Source organism: Monodelphis domestica, chromosome 6 (assembly GCF_027887165.1).
Source record: "Monodelphis domestica isolate mMonDom1 chromosome 6, mMonDom1.pri, whole genome shotgun sequence".
Lineage (NCBI taxonomy): Eukaryota > Metazoa > Chordata > Mammalia > Didelphimorphia > Didelphidae > Monodelphis > Monodelphis domestica.
The window spans coordinates 135,194,561-135,210,580 of record NC_077232.1 but is presented as its reverse complement, the minus strand read 5'-3'; the positions used below and the strand labels follow the sequence as shown (position 1 = coordinate 135,210,580).

The 16,020-nt window shown below is 34.7% G+C and overlaps 1 long non-coding RNA gene across 1 annotated transcript; it reads right to left on the bottom strand.

The window, feature by feature from the left end:
• Positions 1 to 6,930: 6,930 nt before the first annotated feature.
• On the bottom strand, positions 6,931 to 12,754 carry LOC103103363 (uncharacterized). The gene is made up of 2 exons (XR_468985.2): positions 12,445 to 12,754; positions 6,931 to 11,752 (listed from the first exon to the last, which is right to left on the bottom strand). It is a non-coding gene; the product is annotated as an uncharacterized LOC103103363 (long non-coding RNA).
• Between the last annotated feature and the right edge of the window lie 3,266 nt (positions 12,755 to 16,020).

The following is a 16,020-nucleotide window of genomic DNA, read 5'->3' as shown; positions in this document are numbered from 1 at the left end:
AGAATGATCATTTAAGAAAAAAAACCTGGGAAGTTTATATAAAGTGATGAAAAATTAAGTGAACACAACCAGGGGAACACTGAACACAGTGATGAAAATAATTGTGAATGAGACAATTATCATCATTGTAAGCAATCCAGGACAACTCAAGGATATTCATACTGAAAAAAAAGCTATCTACTGGTATACAAGGAACTGATGGAGTCTGAATGCAGATTGAAGCATATTATTCACTTTATCTCCACCATGAATTGTTTTCTTGTATAAGAGGCATGTATCTTCTTTCTTAATATGATAAGAATGATAATATATATTGCATGATAGCACATATACAATCTATATCATGTTTCATGCTATCTTTAGAAGGAAAGAAGATAGGTACAAAACATGTTTTGCAAAATATCAGAAAATGATTATGGAAATTGTATAGAGAACTTCCGGGTAATCATGGCTGCAATCTAGACGCCACACGCTTCCTTTCCCCGGCACCAAACGAAATAGACTACATCAAAGGAGCATAAAAATCATCCTTGGAGGAACAGAAGGACACCCCAGTACTCCCAGTACTCCACAGAGGCAAAGGTACTTGGGGCTTGAACATGTCAACACTATAATTAGGAGGAAAAGCTTGCACAGAAAAGTGAACTGAGCTGCCCTTCCCCCACCCCACCTCCCCCACCAAACCAGATTGAGCTACCTGAGCACTCACCGGGACAGCGAGTGAGTGGGGAACGTCTCTGTCTGGGGGGGGGGCACTCCAGGGTCCTTGGGATCTGGGGACTGCCAGGAAAAAACATCTCAGGGCGGTTTCACTGGAGAATCCGGTGCTGATTACGGCTGTCAGAGGAGCTGTACTTGGGGTGGCTGCACAGAACATCTCCACAGAGCTAAACACCAGGGGCGGACCACGAGTTGATTATCTGGGTGGAGCTGAAGACCTGAGCAGTGTGGCTGTGATCAGGGACCCAGTACTCTAAGAAACCTCGGAGGCTGGGAAGAACTAGTCTGAAGCCACCTAAATTCACAGAAAAACCGCCCATATACCGCCCAGTCTCCCAGAAAAACCAGATATAAACAATAAACTCGATATTATTCTACAGGAGATTATAAAAGAAAATTGCCCTCAAGTTCTGGAGCAAGGGGGCAAAATAAAATTGAAAGGATTCATAGAACACATTCTATACTAAATCCCCAAAAGACAACCCCTAGGAATGTAATTGCCAAATTCAAGAGCTTCCAAGAAAAGGAGAAAATCCTACAAGAAGCCAAGAAGAGGAGCTTCACATATAAGGGAGCTCCCATAAGGATCACACACGACTTAGCGGCTAACACACTAAGAGACCACAAAGCATGGAACACGATATTTAGAAAGGCAAGAGAGCTGAGTCTCCAACCAAGAATCAACTACCCAGCAAAACTAACTATATATTTCCAGGGGAAAGTATGGGCATTCAACAAAATAGAAGATTTCCAAGCATTTGCTAAGAAAAGACCAGAGCTCTGTGGAAAGTTCGATATCCAAGCACAGGAAGCAAGAGAAACATGAAAAGGTAAATATGAAAGAAAGGGAAAAGGAGATAAACCTTATCTTTTTCTTTAAGCCAAACTCTCTTCTATAAGGACTACATTTACATCAAATTATATATATTAATATGTGGGGAAAATGTTTTGTGTAACTCTCATAAATTATAGCATCATAAGAGTAGTTAGAAGAAACATGCATAGGGAAAGATTGGGGTATTAAGAAGATTTGGGGAAAGTTGGGGCAAAGAAAGGAAAAGGGAGGGGGGAACCGTCGATAATACCTAGATTAACTTCAAGAAATAGGGGGGAACTCAATAGAATAATCTTTCCCATATAAAGATACACATGGGAAGGGGAGGGGAAGAACTCTCATATGAGAAGGAGAGGAAGAGAGCATGAAGTGGAATTACTTAAACCTTACTCTCAGTGAAAGCAAATCTGAGAGGGAAGAACATCTAGATCCAGTGGGATCTTGAATTCTATCTTATCCATTAGGGCAAAAAAGAAAGGAAAATTAAGAAGGGGAAGGGGGGAGGGAGTATAAAAAGGGAGGGGATAGAAAGGGAAGTATCTCAAGGGAGGGGACTAGGGGGACTGAACTAAAGTAAATCACTGGTTCAAAAGGAGAAAGCTAAAGAAGAAAGGTCAGAACTAGGGGAAGATATCAAAATGCCAGTGAATCCACAAATCACAATCATAACTTTGAACGTGAATGGGATGAACTCACCCATAAAACATAGACAAATAGCAGATTGGATTTGAACCCAAAACCCTACCATATGTTGTCTTCAAGAAACACATATGAGACGGGTTGACACTCACAGGGTTAGAATTAAAGGTTGGAGTAAGACCTTTTGGGCCTCAACTGATAGAAAGAAGGCAGGAGTTGCAATCATGATATCTGACAAAGCCAAAGCACAAATAGACCTGATCAAAAGGGATAGGGAGGGTAAATATATTCTGCTAAAAGGGAGTATAGACAATGAGGAAATATCACTAATCAATATGTATGCACCAAATGGTATAGCATCCAAATTTTTAATGGAGAAACTAGGAGAATTGAAGGAGGAAATAGACAGTAAAACCATATTAGTGGGAGACTTGAACCAACCACTATCAAATTTAGATAAATCAAACCAAAAAATAAACAAGAAAGAGGTAAAAGAGGTGAATGAAATCTTAGAAAAATTAGAGTTAATAGACATATGGAGAAAAATAAATAGGGACAAAAAAGAATACACCTTCTTTTCAGCACCACATGGCACATTCACAAAAATAGATCATACACTAGGTCATAGAAACATGGCACTCAAATGCAGAAGAGCAGAAATAATAACTGCAGCCTTTTCAGATCACAAGGCAATAAAAATATTGATCGGCAAGGGTACATGGAGAGCCAAATCAAAAATTAGTTGGAAATTAAATAACATGATACTCCAAAATCAGATAGTTAGAGAAGAAATCATAGAAACAATTAATAATTTTGTTGAAGAAAATGACAATTGCGAAACATCCTTTCAAACCTTATGGGATACAGCCAAGGTAGTACTTAGAGGAAAATTCATATCCCTGAGTGCATATATTAACAAATTAGGGAGGACAGAGATCAAGGAATTGGGAATGCAAATCAAAAAACTTGAGAATGAAAAAATTAAAACCCCCCAGAAGAAAACCATACTAGAGATCCTAAAAATTAAGGGAGAAATTAATAAAATCGAAGTGACAGAACTATTAAGCTAATAAACAAGACTAGAAGCTGGTACTTTGAAAAACAGACAAAATATACTAATTACTTGTGAATCTAATTTAAAAAAAGAAAGAATAAAGGCAAATTAACAGCATCAAGGATGAAAAGGGGGATCTCACCTCCAAAGAAGAGGAAATTAAGGTAATCATTAAAAACTACTTTGCCCAACTATATGGCAATAAATATACCAACCTAGGTGATATGGATGAATATTTACAAAAATATAAATTGCCTAGACTAACAGAAGAAGAAATAGTTTTCTTAAATAATCCCATATTAGAAAAAGAAATCCAACAGGCCATCAAAGAACTTCCTAAGAAAAAATCCCCAGGGCCTGATAGATTCACCAGTGAATTCTATCAAACATTCAGAGAACAGTTAATCCCAATACTATACAAACAATTTGACATAATAGGCAAAGAGGGAGTTCTACCAAACTCCTTTTATGACACAAACATGGTACTAATTCCAAAGCCAGGCAGGCCAAAAACAGAGAAAGAAAATTATAGACCAATCTCCCTAATGAATATAGATGCAAAAATCTTAAATAGGATACTAGCCAAAAGACTCCTGCAAGTGATCAGAAGGGTCATCCACCATGATCAAGTAGGATTTATACCAGGGATGCAGGGCTGGTTCAATATTAGGAAAACCATCCACATAATTGACCATATCAACAAGCAAACCAACAAGAATCACATTATTATCTCAATAGATGCAGAAAAAGCCTTTGATAAAATACAACACCCATTCCTACTAAAAACACTAGAAAGCATAGGAATAGAAGGGTCATTCCTAAAAATAATAAACAGTATATATCTAAAACCATCAGCTAATATCATCTGCAATGGGGATAAACTAAATCCATTCCCATTAAGATCAAGAGTGAAACAAGGATGCCCATTATCACCTCTATTATTTGACATTGTATTAGAAACACTAGCAGTAGCAATTAGAGAAGAAAAAGAAATTGAAGGCATTAAAATAGGCAAGGAGGACACCAAGTTATTGCTCTTTGCAGATGACATGATGGTCTACTTAAAGAATCCTAGAGATTCAACCAAAAAGCTAATCAAAATAATCAACAACTTTAGCAAAGTTGCAGGATACAAAATAAACCCACATAAGTCATCAGCATTTCTATATAATTCCAACACAGCTCAGCAGCAAGAACTAGAAAGAGATATCCCATTCAAAATTACCTTAGACAAAATAAAATACTTAGGAATCTATCTCCCAAGACAAACACAGGATCTATATGAACACAACTACAAAACACTTTCCACACAACTAAAAATAGACTTGAACAATTGGAAGAACATTAACTGCTCATGGATAGGACAAGCCAATATAATAAAAATGACCATCCTACCCAAACTCATCTATCTATTTAGTGCCATACCCATGGAACTTCCAAAAATTTTTTTTACTGATTTAGAAAAAACCATAACAAAGTTCATTTGGAAGAACAAAAGATCAAGGATATCCAGGGAAATAATGAAAAAAAATACAAAGGAAGGGGGTCTTGCAGTCCCAGATCTCAGACTATATTACAAAGCAGCGGTCATCAAAACAATTTGGTACTGGCTAAGAGAAAGAAAGGAGGATCAGTGGAATAGACTGGGGTCAAGAGACCTCAGCAAGACAGTATATGACAAACCCAAAAACCCCAGCTTTTGGGACAAAAATCCACTATTTCATAAAAACTGCTGGGAAAATTGGAGGACAGTGTGGGAAAGATTAGGCTTAGATCAACACCTCACACCCTACACCAAGATAAATTCAAAATGGGTGAATGACTTGAACATAAAGAAGGAAACTATAAGAAAATTAGGAGAACACAGAATAGTATACATGTCAGACCTTTGGGAAGGGAAATACTTCAAAACCAAGCAAGAATTAGAAAGAGTTTCAAAATGCAAAATAAATCATCTGGATTACATGAAAGTATAAAGGTTTTGTACAAACAAAACCAATGTAACCAAAATCAGAAGGGTAGCAACAGATTGGGAAACAATCTTCATAAAAACCTCTGACAAAGGTTTAATTACTCAAATTTACAAAGAACTAAATCAATTGTACAAAAAATCAAGCCATTCTCCAATTGACAAATGGGCAAGGGACATGAACAGGCAGTTCACAGCCAAAGAAATCAAACTATTAATAAGCACATGAAAAAGTGCTCTACATCTCTTATAATCAGAGAGATGCAAATCAAAACAACTCTGAGGTATCACCTCACACCTAGCAGATTGGCTAACATGACAACTATGGAAAGTAATGAATGCTGGAGGGGATGTGGCAAAGTGGGGACATTAATTCACTCCTGGTGGAGTTGTGAATTGATCCAACCATTCTGGAGGGCAATTTGGAACTATGCCCAAAGGGCAATAAAAGAATGTTTGCCCTTTGATCCAGCCATAGCACTGCTGGGCTTGTACCCCAAAGAGATAGTAAGGAAAAAGACTTGTACAAAAATATTCATAGCTACGCTCTTTGGTGGTGGCCAAAAATTGGAAAATGAGGGGATGCCCTTCAATTGGAGAATGGCTGAACAAATTGTGGTATATGTTGGTGATGGAATACTATTGTGCCAAAAGGAATAATAAAGTGGAGGAATTCCATGGAGACTGGAACAACCTCCGTGAAATGATGCAGAGCGAAAGGAGCAGAACCAGGAAAACATTGTACACAGAGACTGATACATTGTGGTACAATCGAAGGTGATGGACTTCTCCATTAGTATCAATGCAATGTCCCTGAACAATCTGCAGTGATCTAAAAAATACTACCCACAAGCAGAGGATAAACTGTGGGAGTAAAAACACCAATGAAAAGCAACTGCTTGACTACAGGGTTGGAGGAGATAAGACTGAGGAGAGACTCTAAATGAACATTATAATGCAAATTCCAACAACAGGGTAATGGGTTCGAGTCAAGAACACATGTGATAACCAGTGGAATCATGCGTCGGCTATGGGAGAGGGAAAGGGGGGGGTGGAGGGAAAAGAAAATGATCTTTGTTTCCAGTGAATAATGTATGAAAACGACCAAATAAAATAATGTTGAAAAATTAAAAAAAAAGAAATTGTATAGACATAATATGGAGAAAAATATAAATGAAAAGCAATAAAAAGGAAATCATGTCTCACTGAAGACACAGTATAATGCCTTTGAATTTCTTGAAGCCATCAAAATATCATTCTAAGTAGGAATATATGAAATATATTATCATCAATAGGGCATTAAAAGTATTTGGAAGAATATCATATGATAAATAATATCAACGAATATTCTTGATGAACATACACATCTTTATCCCTATGCCATTCTTGATATCTCTAATCACAGAATTGAACAGGGTTATAACTGGCATTTCATGAATTGAGGAATCATTTATGGGTTTAACATTTGCATAAAATTTTGCCCATTTGGAGATAAAATTTATGGCTTCATTTTTTCTACCTTTGCAAACATATTTCTTCACAATCCATAAATAATAAACCAAGTTAAATCATTTATCTTCTGTATCTTTCAGTCAACTATGTATATACATATAATATACAATAATGTATATTATTAAGGATATACCTTGATATTCATAATAAGCATTCATAAATATGTGAAAACATAAATAAATCAGAGTGGTTAGTAGGTGGTCGATTTCATTCTTTTAACTTTATTTCTTTTTTCTTGATATCACAGTCATTAAATCACTTTTGATCAATTCTAATTTTTATAATTTATTTTTTATTATTCCTTATAACATGTAATGTATATACATACTTATTCAAAGGAAACAAATTCTCACATTAGCTATATCCAAAATTCTGTATCTCATTCTCATTTTTCCCTCCTCTCTCTACTATCACCTTTCCCAAAAAAGACAGGCATTATGGATTGTACATCAATTATTAGTGAGACATGGTATTTTGCAAAAGAAATGAGTTTGCAAGGAAGTTCCATAGAATGCCATGGAGCAGTGATAGAAGAGAACCTGCTTGGAATCTTGGAAAAGGGGGTTGCTGAGAGTTCAACTGCTAGCTTCAGGGGGAGTTGCTCATGAACTCTGAGGAGAGAGGCAACTTGGAGACCCTTACCCTAGCCCTTGGAAGTGAAACCCAGCCCTGCCAAGGATTTTCCTATTGACCTGAGATCTGCAGAATCCTGAAATTATTCTTGTCATGCTGAGAAGACCAAGACCAAAGAGGGAGCAGATTTGTACTGCTTAGTTTACCTTCAGGGCTTATTCACTGAGGTAGACAGAATCGCCCCTAATTCTTGACTTCTCATCTGCTTCACCAAAAATCTAAAGACATTCCTTTTCTGGATTAGACTATGGTTAGACAACATAGAAAAAAACTCTAGATAAAGAGGAGATTCAAATTGGCCTCGGCTTTAACTGAGGACTGACAAGACTTGACATTGATGTTTGTTTCATTAGTTTAGGGAAACCTTCCATCCTCTTTCCTGATCCTATCCCTATTTACTTTATACAAATAAATTAATCATCACTGAGAAGCAGTCATATTCATCAAACTGAACCATTAAGGGGGAGAAGCAGTCTTTTGAGTTTATCCTGGAGAAGAGGATTTTACCTAGACTGGGTTGAGCCAAATTCCCAGTCAACTGTCATTGAGTTGAGGGTTAGCACTCTGCCTCTGGGGAGGACACCTTAATCCGGCTAGGTTATGTAAAACCCCAGTCAACCATCCATACAATCTCTTATGCCGTTTAACTCCCATTTCACAGTGTGCTTAAGTATCCCCTTTTACATTAGATGATATATATTTTTCTATTAGTCATGTCGTGAAACAAGACACATACTGATTATACTAAAAAAAATTTATGGATGAAATAAAATGAAGAATGCCATGTTTAAATTTGTATTCAAACTCCACCAGTGCCTTCTATAGTGGTGAATACCCTTTTGTTTGTTTGTTTGTTTTGAATCCCCTAGAATTGTCCTGGATTCTTACCTTATTGATAATAGTCAATTCATTCATAATAGATCATCATACTTCATTGTTTTTAATACTCTCCTTGTTCTCTTCATTTCACTTTGCATCACTTCATATACGCCTTTATATTTTTTCTATCATGATGTTTTAGAATATACAGGTCTTTACCTTTTTCTTGATTACTTTAGAAAATAAACCCAATAATGATATTGCTGAATCAAAAGGTATACAGTTTTATAACTCTTTGAACAGAACTCCAGATTGTTCTCCAAAACATTTAGATTGATTGGCAATTTCAACAACAATGCATTAATGTCTTTATTTTTTTCCAATTCCCCCCCAATATTTGTCATTTTGCCCTTTTATAATTTTATACAATGTTACAGGTGTGTTTTACTTTCATTTTCATTACTGTAATCAGAGTTGTTTTGATCTGCATTTCTCTAATCAGTAATGGCATAGAACATTTTTTCATATAATTATAAATGTCTTTGAAATATTAATCAAAAAACTATATATTCATATCCTTTGATGATTTATCAACTGGGGAATAGTTCATATTATTTTAAACATATTTTAATTTGTTTAATATTTCTCCATTACATTAATTTTTTTAAGATTTGATGTTAGTTATTTTGAGTTCCAAATTCTCTTCATGGCTCCCTTCCCCCTAATTGACAAGGTGATAATTTTTACCTCAATTATACATGTAAAGTGATGAAAAACATGTTTCCATATTAGTCATTTTGCAAAAGAAGAAATGCATACCCAATCTTAAATTAAATAAATAAATAAATAATAGATAAATAAAATAAAATTTAAAAACTGTGCTTCAGAGTTCATAATTTTTCTCTCTGCAAATGGTTGGCATTTTTCATCCTGGGTACTTTTGAATTATCTTGGATACTTTGCTTTGATCAAAGCAGCTAACTAAGTCTTTCACAGTTGATCATCCTAAAAATTCTATTTCTTTATACAATGTACTTGTGGCTTTGCTTACTTTCCTTTGCATGAATTCATATGTCTACCCAGAATTTTCTGAAACAATATTGCTCATCAATTTTTTCTTTTCTCTTCTTATAATAGTACTATTTTGTTAACTTAAGCTGAAGCAGAGTAAATTTTGCTCTGGCCTTTTACCTTTGTTCTGTCTCCCTGCTTTAAATGAATATCTTTTAGTCAGCATATTATGGGATTCTGAGTTAAATAGATTTTTCTATCCTCTTACATTTTATGGATGAATTCATCCCTTCATATTTAGAGTTCAAATTATTAACTGTTTTCCTCCAATTATTTTCCCCTGGTTTATCCATCTCTTTTTACACCTTTTATATTATATATACCTCATTCATAATTTTTTTTTGCTTCAGTTTACTTGTTCCCATAAATTCCTTTTTTTTTGTCTCTGCCTCCTTTTATCTTTTTTTTAATTTTTAATTTCAAACATTGTTCCTTGGTTACAAAGTCATTTTCTTTTCCTCCCTCCCTTTCCCCTACCCCTCCCAAAGCCAACACGAAGTTTGATTGGGTATCGCATGTGTTCTTGATCAGAACTTCTTTCCGTGTTGTTGGTATTTGCAATAGGATGTTCATTTGGAGTCTATTTCCCCATTCATATCCCCTTCGACCCATGTCATTAAGCAGTACTTTTTCTTTAGTGTTTTTACTTCTACAGTTTTTCCTCTGGATGTGGATATTGTTTTTTCTACTGTACCTCTCTGGGTTGTTCAAGATCAATGCATTACCACCAATAGAGGTGTCCATTTCCTTCGATTGTACCACAGTGTATTATTCTCTGTGTACAATGTTCTCCTGGTTCTTCTCCTCTCACTCTGCATCACTTCCTGGAAGTTGTTCCAGTTCCCATGGAATTCCTCCACTTTATTATTCCTTTGAGCACAATAGTATTCCATCACCAACATATACCACAATTTGTTCAGCCATTCCCCAATCGAAGGGCATCCCCTCATTTTCCAATTCTTTGCCACCACAAATAGCGCTGCTATGAATATTCTTGTACATGTCTTTTTCCTTATTATCTCTTTGGGATACAGACCCAGAAATACTATGGCTGGATCAAAGTTGTGCCTCCTGGATCAAAAGTGTGTCTCATTTTTTTTAACCCAACTTTATTACTCTCTTTTCTCTTGGGTAAGATTTATTTATATACCTTACTGAATGTGGATGTTATTTCAATTATGTTATGAGAGTAAGTTTCAATCATTACCTTCTAGCAACTCATTTTCCTTTCTACAATTTTGATTCATTTATGCCACCTAATGCAAGATAATTTACTCCCAACTATCTCTTCCTTTCTTTTTCTACAGTGTGTTATTACTCTTTTCATCCCCTAACTTAAAAAATCCCATTATATTCAAATTACTCCCTGTTCTTTGTGTATATATGTTCTTATTCATTGCCCTAATAGAAATAAAATTCTTAAGAATCTTCAGCATCATATGTATCCTAAATACTTTACATAGTTTTAGGTACTTTTAAGTATCATAGATATCTTAAGCATCTTAGTTTTAACCTTCTTACTAATAATGTAACAAGTTTCAGTCCATTATTTCCCTTGATTGGTTCAAGTAAATTAAGTACTTTAGGAAGTACTTTAGGAATCTCTTGTACTATATAAATATGAAGAATCTGAGTTACCACTTTCTTTTGCAGGAATGTGATTATTTTAACTCCACCAATTCCCTTGAGAGTTTCTTTAATGTTAACTTTTAAAAATTATTTTTATTGTCAAATTTGATCATCAAATTTTCTTTTTTTGGCTCTGACCATTTTCATCATGAATACCTAGAAATCCAATATTCCATTCAATGTACATTTCCTAACCTGAAGTACTATGCTTAGTTTTTCTGATACTAAGATATTTGATTGTAGGCCAAGGAATTTTGCTTTGCAGAATATCATATTCCTTATCTTCTGCTCCATTAATAGAGAAGTGGCTAGTTCTTAGGTAATTCTGACCATGGTTCTACAATATTTGATCTTTTTCTGGCTGCTTGTAGTATTTTCTTCTGGACTTGGGATTGCTAGGATTTGCCTATAATAATCCTAGAATTCAAAAAATTTGTGACTTTTATCTGTAGATCTGTAGATCCTTTAAATTTCTATTTTCTGATCTTATTAAAAATATCAAGGCAATTTCTTTCAATATGGTGTTAAAGTTCATTTTTATCATGGTTTTCCCTCAATCCATTGATCTTAGATTCATATATCTCCTGGATCTATTTCCCAGGATGGTTGATTTTCCAGGAATGTTGGTTTTTTTTTTAATTCTCTTGAATTTGTTTTTTAATCCCTGCTCTCTTGTGAAGATGCTACATTCCATTTGTGCAATTCAAATCTTTAGGGAACAAGTTTCATTCTTCTCATGAGCCTGTTTGAGGTACTGAATTTCTTCTTCAGTAAATTTTCTTTTCTAATTGTTCTTCTGTGTTTCTTCTTCTTGTTATTTTTCTTCTCTTTCCTTTTCCTATTCCCCAGAAGAGTGGGACCGAGAGAGTGGCTAGAAAAAAAGCCAAAGCAGAGATAAATAAGGATCAATTGTAATTTTTTATGCCTACTTAACTCAGCATAGCATATATTTAAATGATTATTTATTATTATAACCAAATGATTTGCTACCAAAACCCCAAATCTACGAGTGATGTCATTTAATTAACTAAGTTTGTACCCAGGCAAACAGCAGATTGATTTTTGTTAGGAGACAAGTAGAATAAATGCCTATTAATAGGAACCTTCTAAGGACAAAATTTAAAAATGAAAGATATTCCAGAGGCAATGAATATATATATTTTAAATTGTTAATCTCCTTGTATTAATCTAATATTAGTGGATGCTTACTCAATTCCATATTTATAAAAAGGTATTTTAAAATAATAGTTTCTTGAAACATAGTTCCCAGGATTATCCTATAGAATCCTCAGGTCTTGGGTCAGAAAGATACCAGGTATTCTATAAATGTTGACTGTCTAGCTCATCAGCTGCCTGAACAACATTATGCAAAAAAAAAAAAAAAACTATGGCAAATTAGAGCTATAAGCTTAAAGGGATACTCCCTCATTTCAAACATGCTGCATCATTCAATCTTTACTCATTTACTCAGATTATTATACCTTCCATTATCTAATGGACTTACAAAGCAGCAGCATCAAATTAAAGAAATGATGGCCTGGCAAATTCTTACAGATTTTGTACCTCATGATGCAGCTGTAGTCATATGCAGTAATCAGTATAAATAATTCCCTTTTGTAATCCATTGCCTTGGAGAAACTGTGAAAAAAAAAACCCCTCTATAATTAGACATTGAAAACAAAGTATCCATTTCTTTGACACAGAACTATTTAAACATGTGGCTCTTGATGATGGTCATTTTTTTGATGATGCTTTTAAACCAACAGTTTTGTGTGGGAAGAAATTGGAGAACATAGAACTTCAATAATTTAGGCAAAACCATCTCAGGAATATGAGTTATATTTGACTGGAGAATTGAAATCTACATTTTATTTGTGAGTCATATGCCAATTATATTCCAATGATTCACAAAAAATAATTAGAAATAACTGATAAATATGTTGGGAATCACGAAAGAGCAATTGACAGGTGCATGGTAGGTGTAGGCAGATTTCAACTCATTATCACGTAAAATGCACACAAAATACAGTATTAAAGTAGCATAAGACACATGTATGATATAGAAAAAGATGGGTAACCCCCCATATAAAGAGAATGAAGAATAACTAATGGACATTTTATTGCATCCATTGCTATCCACAAAGAATCAAGAAGTACATATTGGATAGGTCCACTATGACAGATAAATGGGAAAATATGTGGAAAAAAATTATGGAGAGAGATGGGTGTGTTAGGCTAACTCTATCCTTAAAAAGAACTTCATTAAAAAATCAGTTTCACCAATATATTAAAGTAAAAATCCAGCAAAGCTATCTGTCTACCTCATTAATTAACCATTAGCTCACTAATCAAAATTCTAAGACTTAGAAATGAAATGTTATCTAGTATTCATCTTATGACTCTTCCTTACCAGATTTTTATGGTTGGTTGGTATATAATAAGTAGTTGGTCTTTATACTTTAAAAAATTAGAAAAAGACCCTTATCTGCATTCCTTAAAGTATAATTTTCTGGATATGGTAAGATATGCAAAGAACAAATTGAATATTTTACTTCTTTATCCTTACTGCTTTAATCATATTCATTCTTAGTGTCAATAATTATTCTAGTTTGCTGGATTAGATAGAAAACCTTCCTTGAGTGACTTTTATACATAGCACCTTGTGCTCTCAAAAAAATAAAGAAGAACTAGAAAGGTAAAATATAGTCCTTTGAAGATTTTACAATGTAGTTAGTTTATTGACTTATTTCTAGAAAATTATTTGTGGACTCTAAGATAAAAATAATGGTAAGGCAAAATTAATTAATATAAACCCTTTTATAGAAGGAATTCATTTTGTTATTCATAAAATAGGATAGAGTAGCATAAAATAATACTGATAAAATACAAGTAAGAGATTATTTAGGATATATAGGTTTAAATTTTAGTCCTGAAGTTGAGGATCTCTTTGATTCTGTGCAAGTCATTTGGCATCTCCAAATTCAATTTCCTTTGTTATAAGAAAGGAATAATAATACATTCAACCTAACAAGGTTGGTGTAAACTAAATCTTTGGAAAAACTTAAAGTTCTATATAAGTCAGGGGTTTTGGTCATTAGAAAGTTTCCATATGTTTTGACACCAAAGAATAAATTGGGTAATCTATGTAGAAATAGTTTAATAAAAAGTTTAAGAAGAATTTAATAAGTATCTGCTATTGGGTAATTGGGAACTGGAACAAAAGACAAAAAGAGGGGGAGAAAGTCCTTAATCAAATTTATATTCTAATGAGGTGATACATCATTTAAACACAAAAGTGCATAGTGCACTTTTATATGAGATATGAGAAAGAGGGTGAGAGAATGAATAACCAAGGAGATCATCTACTATTAAAAAGGAGTTGAAATTTTGAAGAATGCTAGAAAATCTAAGTAATTAAGGAGAAAATATATGACAACTGTGGGCAGGTCAGACAAAGGCTTAATTGTGGGAGATTTTTCAGAAAAATATTTAAAATGAAAATGATTTTGGAGGTGGATTTTGAGGGAAATGACTATAATTCAACAGAAGAAAATAAAATGACACTGCAATTGACCAGAATAATCTATGCCAAGGCTTAGAGGTAGGAATAAATTACCAAAATGGTAGGTGGAAGGAATATAATATATATATAGTTCAACTCCAGTAAATCTTTTTGATAAAGACCCTATACCAGTGATAGTGAACCTTTTAGAGATGGAATGCTGCGCCTGCCACCTCCAGAGACCACACATACCATGTCCCTCCTCACCTCCACTAAGTTCCAGTTGTACCTCCCCCTTACCCCACAAAGGGGAGAGGAAAAAGTGCTCTCATTGGGCTGCTGGGCAGAGGGGTGGGTGAAGGGAGAAATGTCCTTAGCAAGTATAGAAAGGAGGAGGCGAGTGACATGAGTTCTCCACTCACCTCCAGCTCTGCTTCCTGTGAGCTGCCCACCTTATTGTCTGTGTGCTTCCATTGGGCTCCTGGGCAGAGGGGTGGATGATATTAAAAATGCCATCAGGCACAGTGGAGATAGGTAGGGCAGCTGTTCCACCAAAGGCCCGATGCCTTTCTAGTAATGAACTCTGGATGGATGGGGAGGATGGGCATGTGCTCACAAATAGCACTCTGAGTGCCAACTTTGGGACCTGTATCATAGGTTTGCCATCATTGCCCTATAGTATTCTTCTGGTGAAAATTAAGAGATAAGGACTAGAAGATCATAAAATGTCATATATTTAGCTCTAGGTGATTGGCTGGACTCCAAGAATTGTAATGTTTTGTTGTAAATGTTGCATAGTGTCTCCAGTGGAGTAAACCCATAGATCTGTGCTCAGTTTTTTATTTTAGTCATTTTTCTTAGTGATGATTTTGAAATAATGGAATAAATGATATGCTCATCACATTTTCAGATGAAAATAAAGGAAAAACAATTAGTAACAGTGGATGAAAGTCAGCATCTAAAATCTGATACGGCTAAATGTAAAGTCATACAATTGGTACCAAAAGTCTTCAAAAACAAAATATAAAGATAGCTCACTTAGAGAAAACTTATTCTGGAAAATAAGAGTAAGGTGTTCCAATGGACTGAAAACTCAATCTAAATCAGTAATGTGATTTGGATATCAAAAAATGTAATGTGATCTTGGGTTATATTATGAAAAATATAGATTTTGAGGAATAAGGAAATGAAAGACCATTTATAGTTGAAGTTCATGTTGGTGAACCTATGGCAAACATGCCAGAGAGTGCTGCTCCCTTTCACCCCTTCCATGTGTGCCTGAAGACATTTCTCTCATGACCTTCCCCTTTGGCCAGCAGTAAAATGGGAGTACTTTCTCACTCCTCTATCTGGGTTAAGGGATAGTTAATATGTAGTGTCAGGGTTGTAGTTTAGGCACTTGGTCTCCAAAATGTTCACCATCATTGTTTTAAGCTCATAAGTTACTATCTTTAGTGTTATTTTTAAGTAAAGTCTCCAGAGTTTAAGAGCACTAATGTGTTACATGCTCCAGAGATCAGTATGGTTGTGTCCATATGGCATGAGGATTTGGTATATTAAATTGACAACATTTACCCTAAAGAGCAGAAGATGCAAGAAAATCTTGTAGCTTGCTTTAAGAATTTGAAAGAATTTTA